Below are 26,729 nucleotides of genomic sequence, written 5' to 3'. Positions count from 1 at the left end.
CTAAATAGGATTGGAAACCTAAATAGGATTGTGTGGTATGCCTGATGTTTTCTCAAATAACCACTCTTTCTTTCTTCTTTCCTTTCTTTCTTTCTTTCTTTCTTTCTTTCTTTATTTCTCGCCTCCCACCTATTCCTCTTTATTGATTTCATTACTGTGGATTTTTAGATATAGGCAGAATCCTCTTTGGAAGAGATTATAGCTTAAATAAACGAGTAAATAAAAGTGAACAATTGATTCTTCAAGACAAATACTTTCTCTCATCATACTATTGTTCTGGTTGCATTTTATTTCATCTCAACATTTTATGGTATGAGATACAGAGCCTCTGGCTATGTTTGTGCTAGGCAAGCGCTCTACCATCGATCTGTGTGCAGTCCTAGGTGCTGTCTTGAACCTATTTGCTGCTGTTCCCCTTTTTGAATTCATGCAATTGCATTTCATTGCAGCTACATTGTAAATTACTCATTGTTCCTTCACAGCCTCTTCCCTCTTCCAAAGTTTGTTGGCTTTGCTGATTATGTCTGGTTTCCCCACCTCCATTCACCAGGTTCATTTCATATATGTGTGTATATTTGTACTTCTGTACTGTATGGATTTTCAATCCACTTCCTATTTGGTTCTCTGACTGCCTTTATTCTGATGGTTCCCCATTCTTTTTCCATGTAGTAGTTACAGTAATCTAAGTTGCTTGGCTCCCACTAAGTAATTGAATGAGCCTCTGATGAGCAACTTTGAATAGACTCCTGCTGTCACTGGGGTAGCATGCTATAGAGGTTTAATTTAATGTTGACTCTCGATTAAAAGTGTAATTAGGCTATTAACTTCCATTGCATGAAGCCTAATATGCACATCAGTTGTGTGCATTAAGCAAATATACTTAAAAATGTGGGTATTTGTTATTTTTTTTAAATCAACCACTTGTATCATTTTAGAAACACCATACATGACTATTCCATTATGATGATAACTACACACATATATTAGTAGACTATGTCCTAAAATAATCAAATGGGTAACATATCTCTTCAATAGGGATTATTGTGTTGTAATTATAAAATTAAAAATTCTAGGCAAGATGTGACAGGAAAAGGGTCTTTAGAATATATTTCATTCCAACTTCACCTCATCAAGGAAGCCAGTACAGTAAGATGTGAGCTAGCATAGAGTCACAAATCAGGGATTTAGTCACAAAATTTCAAATATTTCCCATCTCATTGGATCTTGATTATATAATAGGATAAATAATCATCGAATAACACTATTAATATTCTATTTCATTTGCTAAAAGAACTTACATAAATAGGCCTAAGATTCTTTGGAGACTTGTCTATTGACCAATAAAGTGTTTAAAAGAACTGCTGCTGAATTGCCCAAGTTAAAGAAAACACATATGCCTTGATTTCAATGAGACCATAATCAATAATGATGGCAAGTGTGAATCACAGTTCATTTTTATGACAATAAGAAATCCAGAAGTCTGGGACTATGTGGTAGTCAAATGTAACAGAGATGGGAAACATGGGAAACTGTTGTGTCTTGCCACTTTATGAACACTCAAATCCTCCAGAGAAGCCTGAATTCTCTGTGGGGTGAAGATGTTGTAGAAATAATATGCTTTCCCAGTGAGATATCACTCTGCACACTTACAGATTAATAAGAGTAAACCCTTTTTAATATAGTATGTTCTGGCTCTGTCTAATGCCCAAAGTGGATCCAACCTCAAATAAACTCTGCTGACTTAAACACATATACCTTTGGGCTATGCATCCCACATATACTGTCTTCTTTAAATCTTTTGGGTGCAATTCCCAAGTTACACTTTGAACATTTAAACAGAAGCAAGAGGCTGAAAATCTGTTCATGTAAGTGAATTGGGCAAATTATGGAGCAAATATTTTGTCATATTTATTAAGTAGATCAGAGTTGTTCTTTTTTAATTGTTTTTACCCAGGGTCATCCTGCCCACCTATCAGAATTATACTTTCTCTGATAAGAACACAAAGGACTTAATGGCAAACTTGGACTTAATTGTATTGCGACCCAGCACTACCCACTTGAGCTAACTCTTAGAGGCAGGTTATTTGATATGGGCATGGCCTAATGGCTGGTTGTATGTCATGATTATCTCCTTTTGTTATAGGAATGGAGCCTAATTGGAGGTCCATCTTGGTGAATAACCATTAACAGAAACTTTCTCAGAAATGCTAAACTTCAACTGTGGTACTAACTTGTAGATTCTAACAAGCCTGGTTAGCATACTACTTGTGTTCTAGTCATATTGGAGGTAGGGCTTCTTAGCTCAATTCTACTTTTTAATCTTTCAATGTTTCTAAGGCAAGTTTATTAATAAATACTTTATAGCATCAAGTTTCCCCTGCATCAAAGGGAATAGCATTTCCTTGTTACATATAGCAGGGTCTGAGGTAGGAAAAAGGGTTGTTCAAATATCCTTGGGTTATGTTTAAAATTTGTTAAAGGTAATCCTGAACAAGGAAACTCAACTTCAGCCTGTCAGCATGTCAAATGTTGTAAGTGATAGTTCTTCTAAGAAGAAATTATCTATTTACTTTTTGTAAAGTTTGGTCCATATCCTCAGGAGAAAAATATTTGCAAATGTTGTGTTGCTGAAATATTATGAAATCTAGGCATCTGTAAATCTTCACATTTTTTAAGTATATTCCATTTTGAAACTGGTGGGCTTACCAGATTCTACACAATGGAAAGATTGAAGTTGTGACAATCAGTGGGTAAGGCCATGAAAATCACTACACTTAGGAGAATACAAGTTTTATTCCTGTGCAACATTGACTTTTAGCTGGCTTTGAATAGAATCTTACTCAGCCTAGGAATTGATGAGATAGTATGTCAAGCATTTCTCTAGAAAATTAAAAATATTAAAGGACAATACGGCCCAAAATTGGAAGAAAAGTTAGTGTTCAAACAAGAGCTAGGACATTCAAGCAATGCTAGGAAAAGGCTCAATGACAGGTGGCCATCTCTAGCCTGCAGTGAGCACAGTCAAAATTTGAGACTTCTCTAAGAACCATTTCACTCTGGAATGTTGTTTGCTGAAGTAAAGACTCCAATCTGTATATTAAGTCACAAGTTTCAGGAATTGCTAGGAAGTGAGCGGTAAGTAAAACAGACTCATTTAGTGGAAGTACTTGAGGACTTTAGAAAATACCTGCTATTCAAATGCACTTTGTTTTGTCACATTTTCTAACAAAAGCAATTAGTTGTAATTACAATCCCAGTGGAAGCATTGCCAAGAATGGTGGGAAATTTATCTCAAGAGATTCCTGAGGGAAGAAGAATGAATTTGGGTTTGAAAGAGGGTTTTTGGTGCTTAAATCAGAAGAAGTAGATTTAGCCAGCACTGGGGAAATTGTATAAAGCAAACACTTATGTGCAAATAAAAAGTTAAATCTAAAAAAGACTAGAACAATACAGTAACATGTAGACATAACACATTGGACTCCATATCTCTGATCTCTGTTATTGATTTCATTCTTGTTTATGTGTCTAGAAAGTACACCACAGCATGTCGAATGGCAGAGGGTAATGATTCTTGGTTGGCTTACTGGTTATTTTTTCAATGTCGGATATTTTGTAACATGACCTCTCTTATCCTTAATTGTTAATCAGAAAGTTAAATTACTCTTCAACAAAATCAATGTCTTTATGTCATTTAGCCTTAAAATGCCAGTTGTTAACTGATCTGGCATTCATTTGTTTTTAGTATTGCTTTCTAGAGTGATAATATAAAACTTGAATAAAAGCTGTGCATGATGCTGGGTGCCTTTCATTCCAGCACTCAGGAAACAGATAGGCTGATCTCTGTGAGTCTGAGGCTAGCCTGGTATACATAGAGAGAAAGTTTAAGACAGCCAGAGCTACAAACAGAAACCCTGTCCTTTTGTTTTTTAAGTTTTAGATTTTTTTTATTTTTTATTTTATTTATTTATTTATTTTATAACCAAGTCCATTTGAATGAAAACAAACATTTATAGACAATATTTGGGAATTTGGGCATCGTTCTTTCCAAACTACTTTTCAAAGTACTTCCTGCTGGTAAGGGGCACTGTCATGGGGGATTCTAAGAAGATGCAGAAATCCTGGCTGTAGTCTGCAAGGCTGCTTTGTCCATCTGTTTTGAATGTAGGACCACCTGGTTACTCTGTTTCAGGCAGTCTGGCTTGATCAAACCACATTAGTCTGGAAGGAATCCACAGCTTTTCATTTTCTGTGGAAACAAAAATAGAAATCCTTTTCCCCAGTAACTTGTCCTTGAACTTAAATTTTGGAGTCAAAACTTTTTTTTATTTAATTTATTATTTTACATATCAATCCCAGTTCCCCCTCCCTCCCTTCCTCCTTCACTTTTACCCTCTCTGCCCTCTCACATGCACCCTAACCACCCTCCCCTCCCATCTCCCCACCCCAATTCCATATGTCAGGGAATGCCATCTAGTTGGGGTCATGTAGATCTGACAGGTCATGTGAAATAGGGACTAGGGCTTCTCTCCTGTCTCTAGGTTAAGGCAGTTATCCCTCCATGGGGGATGTGTTCGCAAGGTCCTTTTGTGCACCAGGGATACATCCTGGCTCCACTGTCTGAGGTCCCTTAGACTGCTCAGTCCTTCTGGCTGAGACCCATATCCGGGGGGGCTGAGTCAGTCCCATGCTGGCTTCCCAGCTATCAGTCTGGGGGGCCGTTAGCTCCTCCTTGTTCAGGTAAACTGTCTCTGTGTTAGAAACCCTGTCTTAAAAGAGAAAAATTAAAAAAAAAAAAAAAGAAATGAAATGAAGATTAATTAATTAATTAATTGGTAAGCACATGAAGATAAAGTTGTAGGTTTGACGGTATTCTTAAAACCGACTGAAACAACTAGAGAAATTAAAATAATAGATGATTAGGAAAAATATGAGTGCAAAACTGGTGGGGTCGACTAGAATGCAAAGGGGTTTCCAGGCATGCTTGTCCATCTGCGTTTGATCCCCGAAACCCATATAAAAGATGAAAGGAAAAGAACCGACTTAGCTCAGTTGTCCTCCGACTTACAATGAAGCTATGACATTTACATGCTGTTGTCTTCCCTCTTCCCCTATCCATATCATTGTGTGTGTGTGTGTGTGTGTGTGTGTGTGTGTGTGTGTGTGTGTGTTTCCACACTTTTTTTGTGAGGGGGAGTGCTTTATAAGAATAAAGAAACCGGTGGCCTCAATTCAGTGGTATTCAGTGCAGTGTTAGATATGTCATGTTAATTTTCTGTAATGGAGTTGAAGTTGTACTTCTATAAAATTGTATGTGGGTAGCGGAAGAATGGGGGCAAACAGAAAAGCCTTACAAATATTGTGATGCCAGCAAGCCTTCAAACAAAAGTGTCTAAAATTGTGGACATGAGATCTTCTACATTTTCCTTAGAAGAAAGCTCACTCGCTTCCAGCATGTACTACAGATCAGTTTATTCTGAAGCAGGGTGAGTTTGTAAGCAGTGAATCCCAAGCCCTAGCACAGCAGCCTGGTGAGAGCCTGTGAGGGTTCCACTCCTGAGGTCCTTTCCCCACTCTAAGACTTTGAGAACTGATGATATTGCCAATTTAATGCGACCCGTACCAAAAAAAGAAAGGAGAAAATTACCTGCTATTTAAGGCAGCATTGAGTCCTATTCAGAATCCATTTGTAAAATTACTTCCTCTTGTGCATGAGTAACAGGCTTTCCCGTTTACAATTTTCCTGTAGTGTCCAGTGTTGACATGCCTGTCAGATATCCCTCCTCACACCTTCCTGGCTTGCTGCTGCTTCCTCTTGATTATGCTAGAAAGAGTCAGAGTGAATATTTCGTTTTCTTAGAGAGTCAATAGCTGACAAGAAAGAATGCGGCACTGTCAGGGGGATGAATTATGCCACAAGTATGAAAAGGCCACTCTCAGGCATTCACTGCTCTGTTTCAGTGTCCCAAAAGGGTCTACTAGCAGAATATTTATGAGGTGTCCCACTCTTCTTTCTAGGGTTCTACCAAAGGAAGCGGTGGTCCGATTCTCGAAAGTAGGAAAAGGGAGCAGTTACAATTAGCAGGGGTGAATTTCTCCCGCAAAGGCAGCCCTCTCCTCCGCTCTAGGTTTGCCTTAGGTTCAGACTAAACCCTGCCTCCTTGATCCATTCATCATTGAAGCACAATTTTCCCAGGGCCCAGCTTTAATGCGCTTCATCTTGACTGAGAGAGGTCTCTTTTGTAAATGATAGTTTGTATTCAACTTTTACAATCAATAATTACGAACTTGCAACCTGTTTTCTGAAGCCCTGACTGAGGGACAGCTATATGAGAGTACGATGCCAGGACCACAAAACCGAACACTGGCACATAGTACATAAAAACAAAGCAAAGCTAATCCTTAGGTACTTGTTTTTTCATTATAATGAAACTGCCCCTAAAGAACCAACAAAATATTGAGGTCATGCAGGCAAAGAACAATCAGGCTAGTGAGCCCTTCCTGGCAGGAAGTTGATAGGATCCAGAACAGCCTTCCAGAGGGATACTATTAGATGGTATTAATAGTGCTGAGTGGGTTGCATAGTGTCAAGGAGCATGATGGAGAAAGAATGTGGGACAAGAAAAAAAAAAACAGCTCTGATATCTGTAGGCTAATATCAGTTTGCTGTTTAGGAGTGTCATATCCACAAGTTCTTCACATGTCAGGCTAGGTTTTAGGGAGATGAAGAATTAGCACCTGCCTAAACATATGGGGCTTGTGAATTCCAGCTTAAATGTTTGGATTTTTTTATCCCCTGGTACAAACATCTCCATAGTTATTAGTAATGAATTTTTAGCATGTTCCAGTGTGTGTGTGTGTGTGTGTGTGTGTGTGTGTGTGTGTGTGTGTGTGCGCGTGTATGTGCTGTTCATTTATACATAATAAACAGGGACATAAAAAGCGTGTTGTGTGTATAAAAATCAGGATAATTAAATTTTAAGATAAAGAAATAAGGAAATAATTAGCTCATTAATCATTATGGATTTTTGTTGCATTTAACAAGAATCTTTTATGAGTGTATGTGTATGTATGTCCATGTACTTATAAATGAGGGTAAGCATGCATACATATGCATACATGTGGAAGCCAGAAGATCAACCAAAGGTGTCCTTCCTCAGGTACTGCCACCTTGTAAGACAGTGTGTCTCATTGTTTTGGAGCTGCCTAATTAAGCTAAACTGGCTGGCCACAAGACCCAAGGATCCATTTGTCTCTTTCTTCTCAAGAACATGATTACAAATTTGGCCCATATACCCACTGTTTTTCATATGGGTTCAGAAGATAAAACTCAGGCCCCACTTGTTGCATAGCATGAATTTAACCAACATTTTATCCCCACCAGCACCTTACTGGAGTTGTAAGGTAAACTACATTAGTGATTTTTAATCACTACATATTATTATTAAATATGTATGTGTATGCACGTGAAGGTGCCTGTGTGTGCAGTTACTGAGAAAGTTCTCAGTCTTAACCAATATGAACACCTACTAACAATTTGAGCAACAGTGGAAAAGCTACCATAAATGCCCTTCCCTGATAATGAGACTGACAACTAACTTACCCACCATCATGGAGCCCTCATCTAGTAGCTGATGGAAACAGAAGCAAACATCCACAACTAAACATTGAGCAAATTTGAAATCCAGATGCAAAGAGGGAGGACAACACCAGGCTGCAGATACACATAGAGACAGTTGACCTGAACAAGGAGGAGCTAATGGGCCCTCAGACTGATAGCTGGGAATCCAGATGGGACTGACTCAGACCCCCTGAACATGGGTCTCAGTTAGAAGGCAGTCTATGGGACCTCTGACAGTGGAATCAGGATGTATTCTTGGTGCACAAAAGGACTTTGGGGGCATACCCCATGGAGAAATACTCCATTAACCTAGAGAGAGGAGAGAAGTCCTAGTTCCTACTCTATATGACTTGACAGATTTCGATGGCCCTCCTGGAGGGCATCACCCTACATATTGAGTGTGGGGGGGGAATGGGAGGGGAGGATGGTCAGGGAGCATGAGAGGGTGGGAGAGAGAGAAAGAGGGAGGAAGGGAGGGAGGGAGTGAATGGGAATTGGGATTGATATGTAAAATAATAATAAAAATAAAAAACATAACTGCATCCACTAAAAAATAATCCAGTAGTTTCTGCCTCATGAGGAATATCTTCTTTGTATCTGATCAGATTAGCTTTTGCACCTTTTTATAAGGTTGGTGCATAGCCATAGTGTTAGTCTCCATTGCCTTAAGTTTATCTGTTCCCAGAGTATAATAGTAGGAAAGAAAGCATATAACTGTCTAAAATCAGTTGGAAGGAAACACATGCCCATTCATGTTATTTTGTGTTTACACCCATTTCAAAATACTACAGTACCCTAACACTGAAAACAAATGCTTAGAAGCATATATTCTCCACTGTATTAATATTGGGACCCAAGATATCTACAACCCTGTTGTTCTGTATTCAGTTCCCAGTTAACACCACTCATTAATCATAATCCATTTCTGCTAAAATTTGTGATTGATTTACAGACAACCCCATCTTCCTCTTTTCACCCAAATTCATGTCAACTTCTGTCGTTTTGTTTCCTCAACTTGATTTAATTCCTTACTAAAACAACTAGCAAACAAATGAATAGCTGACCCATACATGAACATATCTGTTTATATGTGTAAATGGCTATTTACATAGGGCTAGGTAAACTGTTGCTTAGAAAAAGATACAGTATTATCCAGCACAGTTTACACTCAACTGAAATAACACCTACCAGGTATTCAGGTCTGAGCAAACACCGAAGCCCTGAAATTTAAAGGAGAGCCTTTCCATTTATAAGGCTTGAACGTATTAGTAAATTACAAGATGTCAACTGAGAACTACAGTAAATGGAAATTCTTTGAGCTTATGAAGCATGTGAAGGGATACTGCCTAAAGGTATATGGGACTCAATTAGGAGAATATAGGCTTATGTTTATTTTATGAGTCACTGTTTTGCATATTTACCACTACTGTGATGGCTAGTAAACACCAATCAATTGCTACCACATTGTTAAAGTTAGATTTTCCCATTAAAACTAGGGAATGTACTGTTATTAACATTCTGAGTACACACTGATACTTTCTTGGTAATTATTTAGTTTGATGCTTCACAAAAAAGAATTCTTATTGGTGCTCCCTTTTACTTCTGTTCTTACATCTTTAAATTGTGTATTTATATATTTATTTATTTTTATGTATATGATGTGTATGTTAGAAACATATATGTCATGGCATGCATGTTGAGGTCAGAGGGCTTTGGGAGTCAGTTCTCTCCTTCCACCGTGAATTCATAGGATCCACTTTGTTCCCATGATTCCATGAGAATCATTTTTACCCACTTATCATCTTACTTATCTTGTTTTCACATCTTGAAACCATTAGAGTAGTTTTTCCCCAATGTCACTTACTTGTTGCTAATAAAGAACTAAGGCCTCCTATTATGAATGTGTGTTAACTTTTAGCAAATTCCAACTATCAAAGTGAATATCAGGGTCAATTCCCAATTCTAAGGGAAGACTATATCACAGCCAAAATGTCTTTACTTCCTTCAAACTACTCTGGGTCACTTCCTCTAAGTTTTTAAAGTCATGTTGGAGATATATGGTTCATATAAAAGCCATACATATGTAATATGTAGTCATTTGCTGCATTACAGAGTTTTGCTGATTACATTAACATTGTAATGAAGCTTGAAAATCCTTACCACCTGGTGATGTTGTAGCCATTGTAATACAAGAGCATTGCTTTGCTCATGTGTTTGACAAGATGCTGGGGTAAACACACTGGGCTGCAGTCAAATAAAAGCATAGTACTCACAAGAATGAATAACAGATGTAAAGTAGGTTATACTGTCTAGGTTTTTGTAAATATATTCTCTGGTGTCTGCAGATGAACTAAACAACTAACGATGCCTCTCATATTCTTAAGCAACTTACAACTAAGTACATCAGGCTGAATTTAGTGATAAGGATATATTTGTGAAACCATCAAGGCTATAACATTACATATTTTGCCTCACAGGATTTTGTTTAACCCTTTTCGTTATTACATGGGTTTTACTGTTTTGTGTGCCAAGAATATCTAAGATCTATTCTTTTACAAATTTTAAGTAAGAAATACAGTATGGACTATTCTTGTGTAAGTGAGGAGAATTAAACAAAAGAAAGCTCCACAGGAAGAGATGTGGAGTTTGAACTAACATTAAATCAGATAAGAGATATCTGCATAATTTTCTCCCAACACACACACTCAGTATATTTCATTCTACTCTCCTCACTTTTCTTGGTGGGTTTATTAATAACTCACAATTGGTCATTCTGTTTAAGTCTCTTGTTTGAGATATTGTGAGAGAAAGTTTCCTATGGGAACCACTACTCCCTCCAGCAGAATGGACTCTGATTGGGGTAGTGACCTTGGAGCTCCTTGGCACTAAAAGTGATCGCACCATTGTTTTAACTTATTTGCTGGAATGTTGCTAGCTCCACATCACTACTAATGACTTTTCCTCTGACAAATAAATCAATAAGGTTTTTTGAATAGGAGGAAACACTTCAAAAGGAGAAAAATAATTCCCATAGGAGAAGTAATTAAATAAATCATTATAATTCTCTATTTGCATAATCTAATTAAAAATACACCAGTTTGTGGAATTTACTAACAAATTACATGACAGTTTCATGTGTTGCTTTTTATTATTTAATTTGTTTTTAAATTGTTATTAGTCCATTTATTGCATGATTTTAGGTTTCTATTCACACTTGTATTATTAAGTGATATTTTTCTAATTTAATATCATTTCATTGTGGAAGAAAATTTGTTTGAGTGATACTCTGTTTTATTTTGGTTACAAATATGTGTGCAGGTACACTGGATTTTAAAAGGAGGTGGTCATGGTAACCTTTTTGAGTAGTACTTACTGGGTTAGGAATGATTTCAGACAAAATAACTGTGCTCTGTGCAGGACAAGCAGCCTCTGCACTGTAATGTCTTGCAATGTCCATACAGGCAAAAGTAGTGTAGTGTTCTTGAATAAATACATTTAGGTTATCACAAGGAAAGCATCATGACTACCAGAAGCTTGGATTACACTCATTATTCTCCTTAGTTTTACAAACGGCTGAAAATTTTGCAAAAGACTTGAGCAGATGAAAGCTAGACCACACCCATAGATGTGTAAACATGCAGGGATCCCCACTGGTGACATGAACAAAAACAGACACTGAAATAGGTACATATATCTTAACCTAAATAATAGGCATGAGATTGTTAGAAATTCTCTTCAGTTGTGTGACATTTGAATGCAAATGGATAGTGTACCGATACAATTTGAAGCCCACAACATTTTTCAGTTTTTGTTAAACACTGACTTCTCTGCCGTGTTCTAACTCTTCATAGAATTGTATTATAAAACTGTGTAGGGAGTAAATGAATCAAAGCACTCCAAAGTCTCAACTCTGTACAATGCCTTGTCCCCGCACTTGAATTTTTAATATTATTAACATAACAGAAAATAATGTACAAAATATTTGGATTGAAATCTACGTTGATGACGATGTTTATATCACCATGGTAGAATGCTTAGTTGGGGAAGAGAAAAAGTATCTAATGAACAGATGAAGCTAATATAAAAACAACTAGAGGCTCTGGGAGAAAGACTGCTTCTAAATTAGCTGCAGTCATTTTAAAGGCTGTTATCGTTTGGCTAGTTCCTGGGAAATGAGCTGCACTTGCTCTTGTTAGCTATGATAGCATTCCATGTTAGCCCACAGTTAAAAACAATCTTGGAACTGTTGTGAGCAAGTTTGTGACAGGAGCAGAGAAGATACTAGTTTTACCTGCACTGGGGGGAGCTGGTGACTAAGAAGCAGCAAATAAGCTTGGCAGAAAGGCTAACAGCACTGATCACAAGTCACATACATTTGGATTCCCCCCCCCCCCAGTAATCATGAAGGAAAATCATATCCATGGACAGGAATGGCATGACATGGAAGCCTGCTTGGTGCAAGGTATCAACTATGGAAATAGACAATTCAGGATGAACTCAGTACGAAATATAACAATAACAATTTCCATGTAACAGTTTGCTATTATCTTCTGATGGTGGCCCACCAGCAGCCTCCAACCTCTGGAGTTTTGATAATAAATTAGAAAATTCTAGGATGGTCAGGATGTCCTTGTCAATAGCTAAAATAAAAAGAGAAGTTTTCTGACCTATTCTGGCACTCAGTTATTTCATGTCTCAAGTCATAGGCAAAATTAAAAGTGTGCATATTATCTGGAATTACATATCCTCTGTAGAGGAAAGCCTGAGACACTCTAATTACAAGTATCTGAGACCTGAGTATCAATTGTCCTAAGATGTGAGTCTTGGCTGTGCCTGTGTATGATTTCATGATAACCATTAAGGTTTCCTTCAACACATCTCCATTGCCAGGTATGCTAGACTAGAACATTTGGCTCTGTAGTTATGTATGCCAGCCAGATCCTTCGTTTCCCAGATTTTTCCCTCTTTGTTTTGAAAAATCACTTTTTTGTATTGCCTCCTGTCTTCCATATTTACTTTCTCTAATCCTTAGTGAAATGAGCAGAAAATGTCTGCCATCAGTATGTAGCATAACGCCTTTCTTCTATATAATGAATAAGAGAAAAAAAGACTAATAAATGAAAAATAAGTAATGTAGATCAGGGAGAATGCGCACATGGCAAGAGACAAGAGAGGATCTTGAGGCACAAGTGTTAAAACAAACCAGCCTTAAACCAGCTAGTATAGATTGAGTAAATGACCTCCAAACCTCACTCGTTATGTAGGAGCTACAGACAATGAATTATCTATTACGATAATTATATTTAAATACAAATAAACCTTTATATACCATATGTAATATAAAGTTGGAACTTTGAATCATTCAATTTAACCCTAAAGTGAAATGTAACTTTGATGGTTTTCTTACAAAAAGAAAAGAGAGCTGAAGCATTCATTTCCAGTTTTTCATCCCCAAATTTAATATTAAGCTTAAATTGTTTGTAATTACATATCTACATAGATATCTCACATGCATATACATATATATTTCATATATGCATACATACATTGCGATACATATATACATATATGTATATACATATCAGTCTCACTTAAAAGGGGATAGAAAAAAATGACTGTTGCATTGAGAAATCTTGAATCTTCTCCTTTCAAAGTTTGTCCATCATGTACATTGTATATTCATAAACAGACATAAACTTTCATTATTACCCAATATTTTCTCTAAAAAAGCTTTGAATGATATTGATTTTGATGATCTTGTCCTCTGTGCTTTATTTATTCTGACTCTAGCAGTATTTTCTACTTACATATGTATATATCACTGTGAGTTAAAAGAGAAGGCACAAAGTCATGAATTCCATTTTCTTTGACTCTACTTTCATAGGGAAATAGTTTCCATTTCATGCAGTATGCAATCTCTGTCATTTTGGAAACTGTCTCTATAATTTTATAAGGCTTTCATTTTGTTTATGGGAGTGTGTTGGCTATTTAATTTAACAAAATACTTACATAATCTATTCATGAAAATAATACAATACTAATACTAAGGAGTACCAAGCAAACAGTTTTAGATATTTAGGGAGGTTAAAAAGGGAAATTAGGGCAAGTGACTCCCTCGTGGTGCTTTTATGGTAAACCTTGTGCTTAGTCTGAACAGTAGTGTCATTTCTCAAAGGTTTTTGGAAAACAAGATATATTGGACACTAGAGGAATTGTCTTATGTCACTTGCATAATAGAATCAGATAGCCTAGATTCAAGGAAGAACTCTACCACTCATTTCTTAACTCCAAGATGGAACAATATTCCCATGCTGCACATGTGACAGGATTATTATGAGTAAACAAAAGTTTACGTGCATGAAATAGAGAATGGCTATGAAAAACAAATAATACTAAAAGACAGCTTTAAAAATAATTAGATACTAAAGACCAAAGATTGTGCAGAACAAAAATAGGAAAAAAGGTAACATGAAAACTTTTAACTTCTTAGGCTTTCTAAATATCTTTCAAATGATCAAAGTAATACTCATTGCGAAGAATTAGTGTTTACATGCCATATATATGATTTCACAAATTAAATATCTTACTTAAATCCTTCTTTAATATGCAGTAGAAATTTAATACTAGCAGTAGAAATCGATTTATATTATTGCTATTCTGCCAACTCACGGAATTTCTGATTATACTCAAACTAACCAGAAAAGCTGTTTTATATTAAGAAATATCCAACATATCATTTAAGAGATATTATCTTTAGCACTATTCTGTGGAGAAAAAATAATTTTTTGTGCAAAAGTCACCCTGTTATGCGAAGGTTATGTAAAGATCATGTTTGTTGGATTTATGATATTCAAGAATTTAAATGCATATCTGTGATTGGCAAGATCACTGAGTATTTTGACCATAAAATAAGATGATGAAATTAGTGCTGTATCACAGACTTGCATCTCTTTACTTAGCATTTCTGTATTATTTCACTCAAAATGAATTTATCACTTTATTTTATCCACTAATTTTAAAACAAACTTGGATATAAGAGATTTTGTTCATATTACTCTTCAACATGCCAGCTGTTCGCATCTGCAGAATTTTCCATACAGAATATTAGAAACTGTCTTACTTCGGCGAAAGAAAAATTACTGTTGAATACTTATTAGAATTGCAATTCAGAATATTTGTGAAGATAAGGTGTCAAGCAGTAATAAAAGTATTAGTTGCTAACAGAATCAGTCTTTTCATATTGTTTTAAAACATATTTTTTGAGACTTTCATGTAGGAGTTCTATACTTACATCATTTTTGCCCATTCTCTCCTCTAAATCATCCTCAAGCTCATAAACTCTTCTTCGACCTGTGAGATATATAATATATGATATCATGTATATACACAACTTGCTGAACCCTTTTAGTGTTGCTCTTATGCATGTCCTTAGGGCTGATCACTTGGGTTGAATAATCTATCAGCAACCTTGTCCCTAAAGATTATGGTATCTCCCTCTCAAAGAAGCCATTAATTGCCTCTTGTTCTTCATCTAGCAGTGAGGATGAGGCCTTACACCTGTGGAGGTGTATATGTCCATGCCATCATTATTGCAGCTCACAACGTTCAAAGCTGTGTGACTCTGATAATTGATTTTCTCCCCTGTTAGTGTGCATAGAATCTTCCAGCATGGTAAAACCAGTAAGGACTAGAGGACTTGACCGGTGTGACTTTGCCATGTTCTAAGACTCAACTGTATAATGTCTTCAACCATAGGGATTCTTTTTAAATATAAAATATATTTGGAGATATTAAATTGCTGGGTCAAATTAAATTTTAAAAGACACATCCTGGTGTTTTTTTTTTTTTTTTTTACAAAGTTTGTAGCACCTAATGTTTCTAATATCTGTGCAAAATTATTATTTTTTATCTTATTTCTCCAAGTAGAAGCTTTTGTTGATAGTCTCATGCATGTCTAATTATATTACATCTTTACGCAAATTTGTGGGTTTTTTTTGTGTGTAGCAAATCAGAACATTTAACCATTAAATGATTTCTTGCTAATGTGTGAATGTTTCAGGATGTATGTGCATTCTCATAGGGGGTATGTGTATTCTCATTTGTGGATGTGTGTGCTCATTTGTTCAGGAGCATGTGGAGACCAGCATTGATGCCCGGTGTCTTCATAAATCACTATCCACCTTTAGTGAGGTAGAGTACCTTGATGAACTCAGAGCTCACTGATTTGCCCGATGTCTTTGTCGATAACTCTGCACTTTTATTGAGACAGGGTATCCTGATAAACTCAGAGCTCACTTATTTGAATAGTGTAACGAGTCAGCTTGTTCTTGAAATCCCCTGTGTCTGTCCCATGTGCTGTGAATACACGTGGCCTGCCACACTTTTCCATCATTTACCAGATTTCTCCTTAAATCTATAATGGCTCCCTCTATTATGGGATCTCATTTCTTGTTCTCCTCTATTCATTCCCTGACTCAGTCTTCCTGTTCCCTCATGTCCACCTCTTCCTCCTCTGACTATTTAACTTGGTCAGTTCCTTCATTTGGATATTTAATAATTATATTATTTTTCCACTCTGATATTTTAGTAACAGTATCAACAATATGCTGTTGATATTTCACTTGACTTTGTAAAGACAATTATACTCATCCTTCCCAGGAAGTCTCATTTTGACTGTTTTGTATGTCTTGATGTCATTTGTTTCTCCTCTAATTAAATCAATACTTTTGTTCTAGTAGTAAGCACCTAGGCTTGGGAAATCTTTTATTAATTATTTTTACAACAGCAAGGAAAATGTGTAAAATAAATTAAAATCCAGAATTAATTAAAGTTACACTTTATATTATATAACATAATAGGTCTTATATATATGGATAAAGAAATGAAAAATTAATGTGATTAATGCAAAAAAATTGAATTTATAAAGATTTACTAGAGACATCAAAAGAAGTTAAGAACATCCTGGTTTCTCTGATTACAAGGTCATAACTGAACTACAATTGTGTTCTTAGTAAATATTCAATTTCCCAACAGCCTTCAGCTAGAATATTATCTCCTTGGTATTCCCAATATAGGGAATGCATTAATATTCTATTGGTTTGAGCTCATGGATCTGCCTTCACAATCCTAATAAGAATAGACTAAGTACACAGTTTTGTTTGGGACTATAAGTTCCTTTGCTTGAAAACATCAGAGCCAAATACACCACTGTTTTTCTCCACAGATGATTAGTTAGCATAAAGAACCCAAAATTCATTAGCTGCCAAGTCATTGGAAATAATGTCTCTGGATGAAAACACAGATCATTTGGAAGATTTCTTTATACATATTTATTTTTTCTTATTTTAAATATTTAATTTCAGGTAAAACAGACAAAACTTTCTCAATTGTCCAACCTTTTCTTGAGCAATGACTTTGAGTTTTTTCAGTTCATTCATTGTTAAATATGAATAACTTAGTGTTTTATGGAGTACTTGAGTCAATTGTTTCAGTATGACAAGGGGCTTGTTACCCTAGAAAACTTTTTAAAGGAGACACAGCTCTTTAATATATATATATTTTTTTCTTATTTTACATATCAATCCCAGTTCCCTCTCCCTCCTTTCCTCCCTCCCCTGCCCCTGAACACCTACTGTCCCCTACCCACCCCCATTCCACTGGGAAGTTGATGCCTTCCAGTAGGGATCATCAAAATCTGTCATGGCATTTGGAGTAGAGTCTAGGCCCTCCCTCCTGTCTCTAGGCTAAGGGAGTATCCCTCCATGGAGAATGTGCTCCCAAAGTTCTTTTGTGCATGAGGGATACATCCTGGTTCCACGGTCAGAGGTCCCATAGACTGCCCAGGCCTTCTAAGACCCATGTTCAGGAGGTCTGAGTCGGTACAAGGGTGGATTCCCAGCTATCAGTATGGGTGTCTATGTGCTCCCACTTGTTCAGGTCAGCTGTGTCTGTGGGTATATGCAGCCTGGTCTTGATCCCTTTTATTGTCACTCCTCCCTCTCTACAACTGGATTTCAGGAGTTTAGCTCAGTGTTTAGCTGTGGGTATCTGCTTCTGTTTCCATCAGCTACTAGATGAAGGCTCTATGATGGCATATAAGTTAGTAATCAATCTCATTATCAGGGAAGGGCATACAACTTAGCCTTTCCACTGTTGCTCAGATTGTTAGTTGGGGTCATCCTTGTAGGTCTCTGGACATTTCTCTAGAGTCAGTTTTCTCTTCAAACCTATAATGGCTCCCTTTACTATAGTACCTCCTTTTTTCCCTCTTGTCTATTCATCCCTTGACTCAGTCTTCCTGGTCCCACATGTTCTCCTCTCCTCAATTTCTATGGCAGGATTCACAAAGTCATGGGAACTATCAACTAGATTTTTCAAGTGGATCATGTAGTATAAGTCTCTCTACTATTTTTAAATTCTGAGAAATACATTTTTTCACTTTGGAATAATTAACACCACTTACCTGCTATTTGGTCCCAACATCACTATTTCCCAGTAAACAAATTCACTGAAACTTCCCTTGACTCTTTTCTCTTTCCATAAGTTTAATTACTATGTGTGATGGGACATCTATAGGATTAGCTGGGCCTGCTGCATTTATCCCTTGCCTTCATCCTTTTTCTGTAAAGTAAATTCTTTACTCAGAAGCAATGGGATGCCATGTCTGTATATAGGCATTGAGTAATTTTTATAGATTATTTTGGAAGAAAAGTGATAGAAAAGTAGGATATAATTGTCTGTTCCAGTGATATTAAACTACTAGCGCTTCCAGTGTCTGGATTCATCATCCTGTCTATTTTTGTTTATAAAATTACACCACAGAATATCGTACTGTTCATAGATCAGGACTGCTCACAGCTGCTCAGATGTTGAAAATCAAGATGATCGCATCTATTGCACTAATAGGAAGTACCTGTAATAACCTCATACTTGCCAGCCTGTCCACCCCTTCCAGGAACAAGCACTGGCATGATTGTAGAATACAAAGATTGACTGGTGTGAGTCACTGGGGCGTGTGCTGTGATTCCAAAATCAAGATAAAATACAACTGCACAAAATCCTATCTACCTAGGCCTGGTTTGAGTTTGTTTCAAAGACATATGACAGCCAAGTTCATACCTGCTGTCATTAAAGCTACGGTGGACTGAAAATACATTTGCTTCATGTTGAGACTCATTCAACGTTACCAATTTATAGTTTTCTTAGTAAATCGATCATATTCAAATAGCTAAAGAAGTTAAGTATGCTGTTACTTCTCACATAATTCAGGCACTAAGAAGCTGTGAATGAAAGATCATGAGTTTGATGTAGCCGAAACAACATGGAGAACTACCTTTGGATTACATCACAAGATTCTGTCTCAAAACAAACAAAACCCAGCCAAATATATGAATATTTCCCCTAAGACACTATGAGTTCAACAAAATCATACGTCCCTCTTAGACCCCAGAGAAGCAAGGCATTGCATTTGTCATTGAAGAGCATTGTCCTGGATTATGGTCATCTAGGACTTGTTTCGTTTATATCAGACCTGATTCTCACTTAGAGCATTCACATTAGACTAAGTATACAGCTACCCTATAATTATGAGTTCATTGGCATACAGCCATCTTTACAGATATCCAGGATGACAGATAATGATATGAACTGAATCTCGACAACCTAAACTACAAAAGCATATAGAGGTGCCTGTAAGGAAGGAAAGTGAAAATCTCTAGTCATCACAAGAAGAAAATATAAAAGACCAACTTGCTTGTAAGAAGATGCTCCTTTTTACTAATAATCAACAAAATATAAGCAAAACAATAAAGATCTAGTCAGTTGCCACTATTCTAGTTTAAACAATATGTGTGTATTCTAGCTTAATTATATATGCATATGTATATGTACATAATGATTTTATAATGTAAGATGTGGGTTACAATATGATGAAATGGGACTCACACACTGGCAACAGAAATATAAATTATGATTGCCCCATGGGAAGACACTTTGGTGGTATTGTTAAAAATATGTAGTGCTGAGGATGAGAATGCAGCCCAGTGGTAGAGCCCCAGCCTATCATACATTTGAGGGCTTCAATTTCCAACCCCTCAGAAAAACTGAACATATGACCCAATTATAGTAAATTTTGATACTGTTCTATGATGACTTACTTGTATACACTCAGATAAATATCAGCATCTTCTTAGGGATTTTTTTAAAAGATAGATTTGTAGACATATCTAGGAAATACATATAAAAATCATAAGTAGATACACTTGGGCCTTCATTTGGTAGATAGTGATCCTCATATTTATTAGAAGAATATGAAGACAAGTGGAAACACAAAAAATGATTCAGAAGTACTATTTATGAGGAAAGCTGATGTTCCCTCCACATCCACCCAGTGAGGAATGTTCCTTGGGGCTATGTGCCCCTTGAGACACAAGAGTCTGGGTAAGTCAGAGCTGCCTGACTAATATTTCAATGGTAGCAGTGCCTGGAGAGTGTTGTCTGGAAAGCCTGCAGTGCACATCATACATCTTATACAACCAGAGTCCTTTGTAGGGACAGGTCCTTCCTGGAGGCCATGCTGTCGTAAAGGAGAGCAACATGGGGTCATTTGGAAAGATGTTCAACAGCAAGAATCGGGTACATTTCCCTTTGGCAATTTGAGAAATAACAACATGATCCTGAGGGCATTGCTCAAGCTTCTTAGGAAACACAAAGATGTAGGCACTTCCATGGCTACAGAGTCCATGGCAATAATTACATGAACTTGGACAAGATATATACTTACATATGTACTTCTTTGCACAGCCTTATGGCCAGTAATAGTAATATGTACTGTACTATTAACCTATCATCTTTAACACCCTCCTCTGTCTAGGTTATATATATTACTTTCTCCTTAAACTATAAAGTCAGATAAATAATATTAAGTATTATTAAATCAATACATTTATAAGGCAAATATGTGAGTTCAAATGCATAGTAATGTTGTTCTTTATAGTAGGGTTTACTCCTAAGTAAGACATTAAATCAATAAATGATAGGTGTCATTAATATTAATGATTTTGATCATTAATATTTATCATTACATAAATATTTAATGTACAGTAATTATTTTCACAAGGAACATAAAAGACCTCTTGCTTTAATACACATTAATATTAGAATTTATGTATTTTTTTAGAATAACTGTTATAAGAGTCTATGTAGCATAAAAAATACAATAATGTGATTCAGTTGCCCTTCCTCAAAAAAAGTTCTATATGTTTTAAAATGTAATCTGCATGTAATTCATGCATTACCTCTTTCTCTGAGGTAAAAATTGCCTTACTTTTCCTTGTACTTTAAATGTTGATTTATTAGATCTGCTATAGCACTTAAAAAATTAATAAGGAAAAATGTTTAATTAAAAATATCTTCCAAGTTTGACAGTTGTGTACTGAAGGGTGAAGCTTAGTGTTCACATTTGTGATTACTCAAGACCAGATTACACTTCAATTTAAAACTCAAGTTCTTACCTTTTTTCTACCATGTCAGACAGGCACTTAAACATTCTTGCCCCCTCTCCTTGTTAGTCTCCTTAAGCATATTCTTCTATGCAAGTGTAACTGGAAAAAGAGATACATTTCACTATGTATAAAAAAAACACACATTTGAGATTACAAAGTGCACATATTGGAGCACAGTGGAAAGAACGTGTACGCTAAACATATTACCAACACTGGCAACTTCCATCAAGTGGAACAAATGTTCTAGAGGGGATTTCCTTACAGCTGAAATGGCTTTTCATTTGTCCTCTTTATTACAATTTATCTAAAGATGTTGATTTTAAAATCCTATTTCTGAATTTCTATCCTGTGCCTCATGAATCCTTTGAGACTGTATTATAGAATGGCAAACAGAATTATCTTCTTTCAAATGAGTTAGATTTCCCACTTCTCTCAGAGTAGAAAGAAATAAGCATATTGTGTTTTCCTTCCAATTTGCATATTTCAAGAAATTATTAAAGGGTTATTGAGTGTTGGGTAAGATGTTTTAAAGTACTATCTGTTTTTCAAGAACTCTTTTTATATTCCAATCCAAGCCTTGTCTCCACTTTTATTACAAATAATATACTTTTTACTACCTTCACCTACAACATTCATGGAGATTTCTTCTTGTTTGTCTGCATTATACAGTTTATCAACTGAGCACATGTTATACATTTATTTTCCTATATTGAAGCAAAATGAGCTAATGATTAAATAAGACCACACTAAAATTCTTTGAAAGAGTATAAGAGTGAACTTAGAATGAGTACTACTTCACATGCAGACTTTTAGCAGAATAGGAGTCAACAAATGATCTTATATCCTTTTCTACATTAGGAGAGGTAAATTTTTAAACTATCTTTTGTATTACTAAATAATTACACAAGATTGTAACCAAAATGCTGACCTATTCCATACATTAAGTCTTATAATACATTTTTGAGCCACTGGAAAAGTTAATTTCTTCATAGAAGTATATAATGGCAAAAAGAAATACTCCACTTTAACATTAAATTTAATAAGACATTACTTTCAAATGCTACACAGTTAAACAATAAGAAAACTGATGAGTTATGAACTAAAAATTTTAATGCCCTCTGTGTAAAGCTTAAATGGTAGCTGTCAGGTTGCTAAACCATCCTATGTGGACATATACAATAGTTCTGTTCATTCTACAATTGTCATTTATTAATTTAAATTAGATGTCTTATAAATTCTCTTATTAAAGCCAGACTTTAATGAAAGCTTCAAGGGTTTAATGAGTGTTTGACAGATTTATGAAGCTGATTAGGGTTGCAGAGAAACAAGCAAATTTCATCAACAGAAAGATGTTCTTGTGGCAACATTTTGTACTTGTAAGATGATAGAGTGAATCAGGAAGGTCAAGTGGATGGGTTCTGACTTGGGACATTCTGACAAGGCAGCCACTGTGTGTTTCCAAATAGATGATTAATGGAATGAATATAGATGTGCTAGAACTGGCCTTCTGCTTGAGCAATGTGAGGTAGTACCTCCTAAACCAGTCAGAAGGAAGAGAACAATTGGTTCATGACTTTAAATGAAAATAGAGATTACTGGGTGATTTCAACCAGTACATTTTATCAGAGTTTCTAATGCTTTGTTACTAATCTGCATAGAGGGGATTTGAAAACGAAGACTCACGAGGAATGGGAAAACCTAAGCAGGAAAGTTTCAGGAAACGATTCAGGAAACTGGGCAACAATGTGTTTATAGAGATGGGCATCATGGCACACGATTTTGTAGTGCTTTGATTAAAAAAGAAAAAATGCCATGGCCAAAATCAACTTGGAAAGAAAAGACTTTATTTGGCTTAAAAATTATAACCCATTATCAGGGGAAGCCACAACAGGAACCTAAGGCAGGAATTAAAGCGAAGACTGGAGGAACACTACTGACTGGCTTGCTTCCCATGACTTGCTCAGTCTGATTTCTTACACAACCCAGAAGCAATTGCCCAGAAGTATCACCACCCACACCAATCATTACTCAATAAAAATCCCACAGACTTTCCTTATACACCAATCTGATGGAGGCAATTCATCAACTGAGATTCCTCTTTGGAGACATGTCTATATTTGTGCCAAGTTTACAAAAACCAACCAGCACATATGGCTATGGTGACATGCCACTGGGTAAAGTCCTTGCTACACAAGCATGAGGTACTCAAGTTAGATTCACAGCACTCATGTAAATAGCCAGGTAATGCAGTATGACCTGAAGTCATGATGATGGGAAGCAAAGCAGGTAGAGGGAGACAGGAGGATCCTGGAATGTTACTAGTAAGATGGCATAGTCAATCCATGAGCTCCAAGTTTAGTAATAGACTGTCTCAAATGATAAAGTAGAACACGAAAGAAGGAGACACCCAACATTGATCTCTATTAGACACAGGAGCACTTTGAAACACAGAGAGATGCAGAACAAAGGAGGAATCACATTTGCAATTACTTTAGGTCAGGTCATATCTGTGTATGTTTTCCTATGATTGTGAAAATTTATAAAGAAGATACTGGGTAAGCATTATCAATTAGTCATCAAAACCAAGAAAGTATGACATTATTTTTCAATAATTACATCTACTTTCTTCAAATTTTATGACTTATGGATTGCATTTTATGATTAGGTTTCTATAATAATTTAATGGAGTGGACACATGTACCTCCAAGTTGTCCAAGCCATTAAGAATAGACTATGCTGTGGGCAATGTAGCAAAGAATTTTTAGTCATTACCCTAAAATTATTATTACCCTAAAAGTCATTATCCTAAAATTTTTACCTCTGACTTCTATTTTTTAACTCAGAGATATGATACTTTGTTGTCTCTGACTTATGTCATAAAATTATGTGACAAATGGCAAATTTTGAATAAATATTTGTTAATTCTACTTTTAAATACTTAATAGCTAAAATTTTCCCGTAGTCATAGTGTCCTACTCTACATGCTTAGTTTAAGCATTGGAAACATAATTCTTTAGATTAGGCTGAATACACATGCACTGAGATCTGCCTGACTCTGACCAACAAGTGCCTACATTAATGGTGTGTGCCACCACAGCCCAGGAGCAGAATTATTACAGGCAAAATTCCTCTTAAAGGCTAACTTTGATAAAAATTGCCAAAATTAGTCATATTATTTTCTATTACTTTCACACTCTTTTTTGTTTGTTTTTGTTCTTGTTTGTTTATTTTGTTTTCGCTTTGTTTTCTCAAGACAGGGTTTCTCTGTATTGCTTTGGAACCTGTCCTGGAACTAGCTCTGTATAACAGGCTGGCCTCAAACTCACAGAGATCTGCCTTCCTCCGCCTCCCTAGTGCTAGGACTAAAGGCATTCACTACCAACGCTACCCACTTTCACAGTCTGAAAGCCAGTTTTCACACTATTTCTGAAAACAGGTTACAGTTTTTTCACTCGGAGTGGATTTGGGTGTCAGCCATGGATTTTCACTATGGTGGCTGGACCAGCATGGAGATAAGGAAGCAAATGCATGCAAGTTTAAAGGATGGTAAATGTAGTATTTGCTCTTCAGGGATGCCTCACTGCTATAGCAGTTTATCCCATTATGAAACATGCACCATGCTGCTATTGTCCAATTCAGATGCTGACCAGCAGTGCGGCCCTCAGCTTTAATAGGTACCATATGATCACTCCAGCTGGCAGGTGACATCTGCTGGCAACGTTCCCAAACAACTCAACAGAAGATTTTCAAATATCAGAGCAAGGCAAAGATCTCTATCTTTCTTAGAAAAAAAAAAGGGGGGGGTTAATATGCATGCATTTGCTTCCATAGGTATTGTTACCTATGCTCTGTTGAGTTCTGTGAAAGAAAAGGGTGCTTGATAATAAAATTCAGAGGGATCATAAAGGGATTCGTTCAAACTGATACAAAAATGATAAGGTATAGGAAACAATTTTATGCTAAAGGCAGAGTTTCACTTCACTATACTTACAAGTGAAAGAAATGTCTAAGCAAAGCTTCAACTAAATGTAACCCAATCCGGATTTAGGTTAGTTGGTTAAGTTATAAAAATTAATGTATACGCATTTATTGAAGAAAGAAACTTTGTTATCTTTTAGTAAAATGTAATTTCACCTTAATTAAAGATCATGAGGTGGACTCTTCATTAGCTTAGCAGGGTTGTGTATCAGAGGACCAGCCAAGTGGGGCTGTCTTGGGTCCCTTGACTCTGATCATAGCATTTATCACTTTCTGACACTGCAATTTGGTGATTAAGAAGATCTGAGAAACCTTCTGCTCATTAGTATTGAAAAAGCACAGTATGAAATATATGCATGCCTTATTAGCATTATATTCTAGCATAAAATATCTGAGTGTAAGTTTGAAATCTTTAACTATAAGCTTAAGAGATGGAAACTCAGATATAATAGACAATTGCCAATCTAGGTAAAAGAGAAAAGTGTATATACCTAAAGGTACAAATCAGTTTCTTTTTTTTTCTCTCTAAGCTTTATACTTTGCCAGTCAAAAATAAAGAAGGCACTTTCATTCTTAGTACAAGACATTTTATGAGACAGTGTCAATGACCATTCTGACACAACCAATTATTTAAGCCTGGGCATTTTGTATAACACAAATTGAATGATATTTTTAATACCTAAACAAAATAGTATTTGGTAACATTGCACATATTGAAAAAGTTTGGAAACATTATGCAGTAATAACACATAATTTCTCTTCTATTGAAAACCCTACAGTAAACTTAAAATATGCCAATGGATTTACTTCTATCTTTAGAGAAGGAAAACTTGTTCTTTAATGGAATAAAAATATTTCAAGTGCTTGCTATAGACTAAGTCTATAGGGAGTTAAAATTGACATGCTGTTATATTGTTTATAGATAACATATCCCTAAATGACAAAAGATTCATATTTATAAACAGTTATATAGACTTTTCACAGTATAATTCTCAAGCAGTAAAATATTATCTTGTTTGGGGAGGGTGCCACATATGGGTTGGCTTGTCAATAATACTGATCCTATTTATTGTTCAGAGCTTTTACAATTACCTGGGTGGAAGCATCAGAGTTTGGGATTTGATTTTTGTTTCAATTCCTACTGATAAATAACATGGTTGTACAATGTAAATAACAATGTACAATGTCCAGTATGTTGTTCATGGCACTGTCAACATACTTGACATTCTTCTTCAGCTGAGTCTGCTGAGTATGCAATGTGTGTGTGGGGGAGGTGGTACATCTATTAATTACTACAAAATAACTTAGAGAATATTTTCAACTGATATAGAAAACCTATAAATAATCTCTTGCTTTCTTATATAGCACATGGCTTGGCTACCAAGACTCTAATGGACTCTCTGCACTGTGAAGTCTGAAAGCTAAGGTTAATGTTTCCAAAAGGTGCTGGCAGCCAGGTATCTGAATGTGATTTAGATTCCAAGAGCAAAACATGCTAGTGCTGGGCTTGTTGTCTGAGCTGAGGGCAGTAGAAAGAGGCAGCACATACATTTCTTGGAGCAGCTGATGCCAGAAAGTACAGAGTTTTCTGTAGGCACAAAAGCTCATAACCCAGAGAAATGCCGGTGCAG

The 26,729-nt window shown here is 36.1% G+C and overlaps 1 protein-coding gene and 1 long non-coding RNA gene across 2 annotated transcripts in view; one reads left to right on the top strand and one right to left on the bottom strand.

Moving 5' to 3' along the window:
• Thsd7a (thrombospondin type 1 domain containing 7A) overlaps positions 1-26,729 on the top strand; it is a 373,759-nt gene that overhangs the window by 166,093 nt on the left and 180,937 nt on the right. The gene's annotated exons all lie outside the window — the stretch shown is intronic.
• Positions 9,778-26,729, bottom strand: part of LOC127215322 (uncharacterized) — a 43,844-nt gene continuing 26,892 nt past the window's right edge. The window contains exons 2-3 of the long non-coding RNA XR_007833941.1: positions 21,130-21,219; positions 9,778-9,862 (exon numbers count right to left, since the gene is read on the bottom strand). This is a non-coding gene — a long non-coding RNA (uncharacterized LOC127215322). The remainder of the gene's footprint in view (positions 9,863-21,129; positions 21,220-26,729) is intronic.

The sequence above is a fragment of the Phodopus roborovskii genome, unplaced genomic scaffold (genome assembly GCF_943737965.1).
Source record: "Phodopus roborovskii unplaced genomic scaffold, PHOROB, whole genome shotgun sequence".
NCBI lineage: Eukaryota > Metazoa > Chordata > Mammalia > Rodentia > Cricetidae > Phodopus > Phodopus roborovskii.
This window is presented reverse-complemented; position numbering and strand designations above follow the sequence as displayed.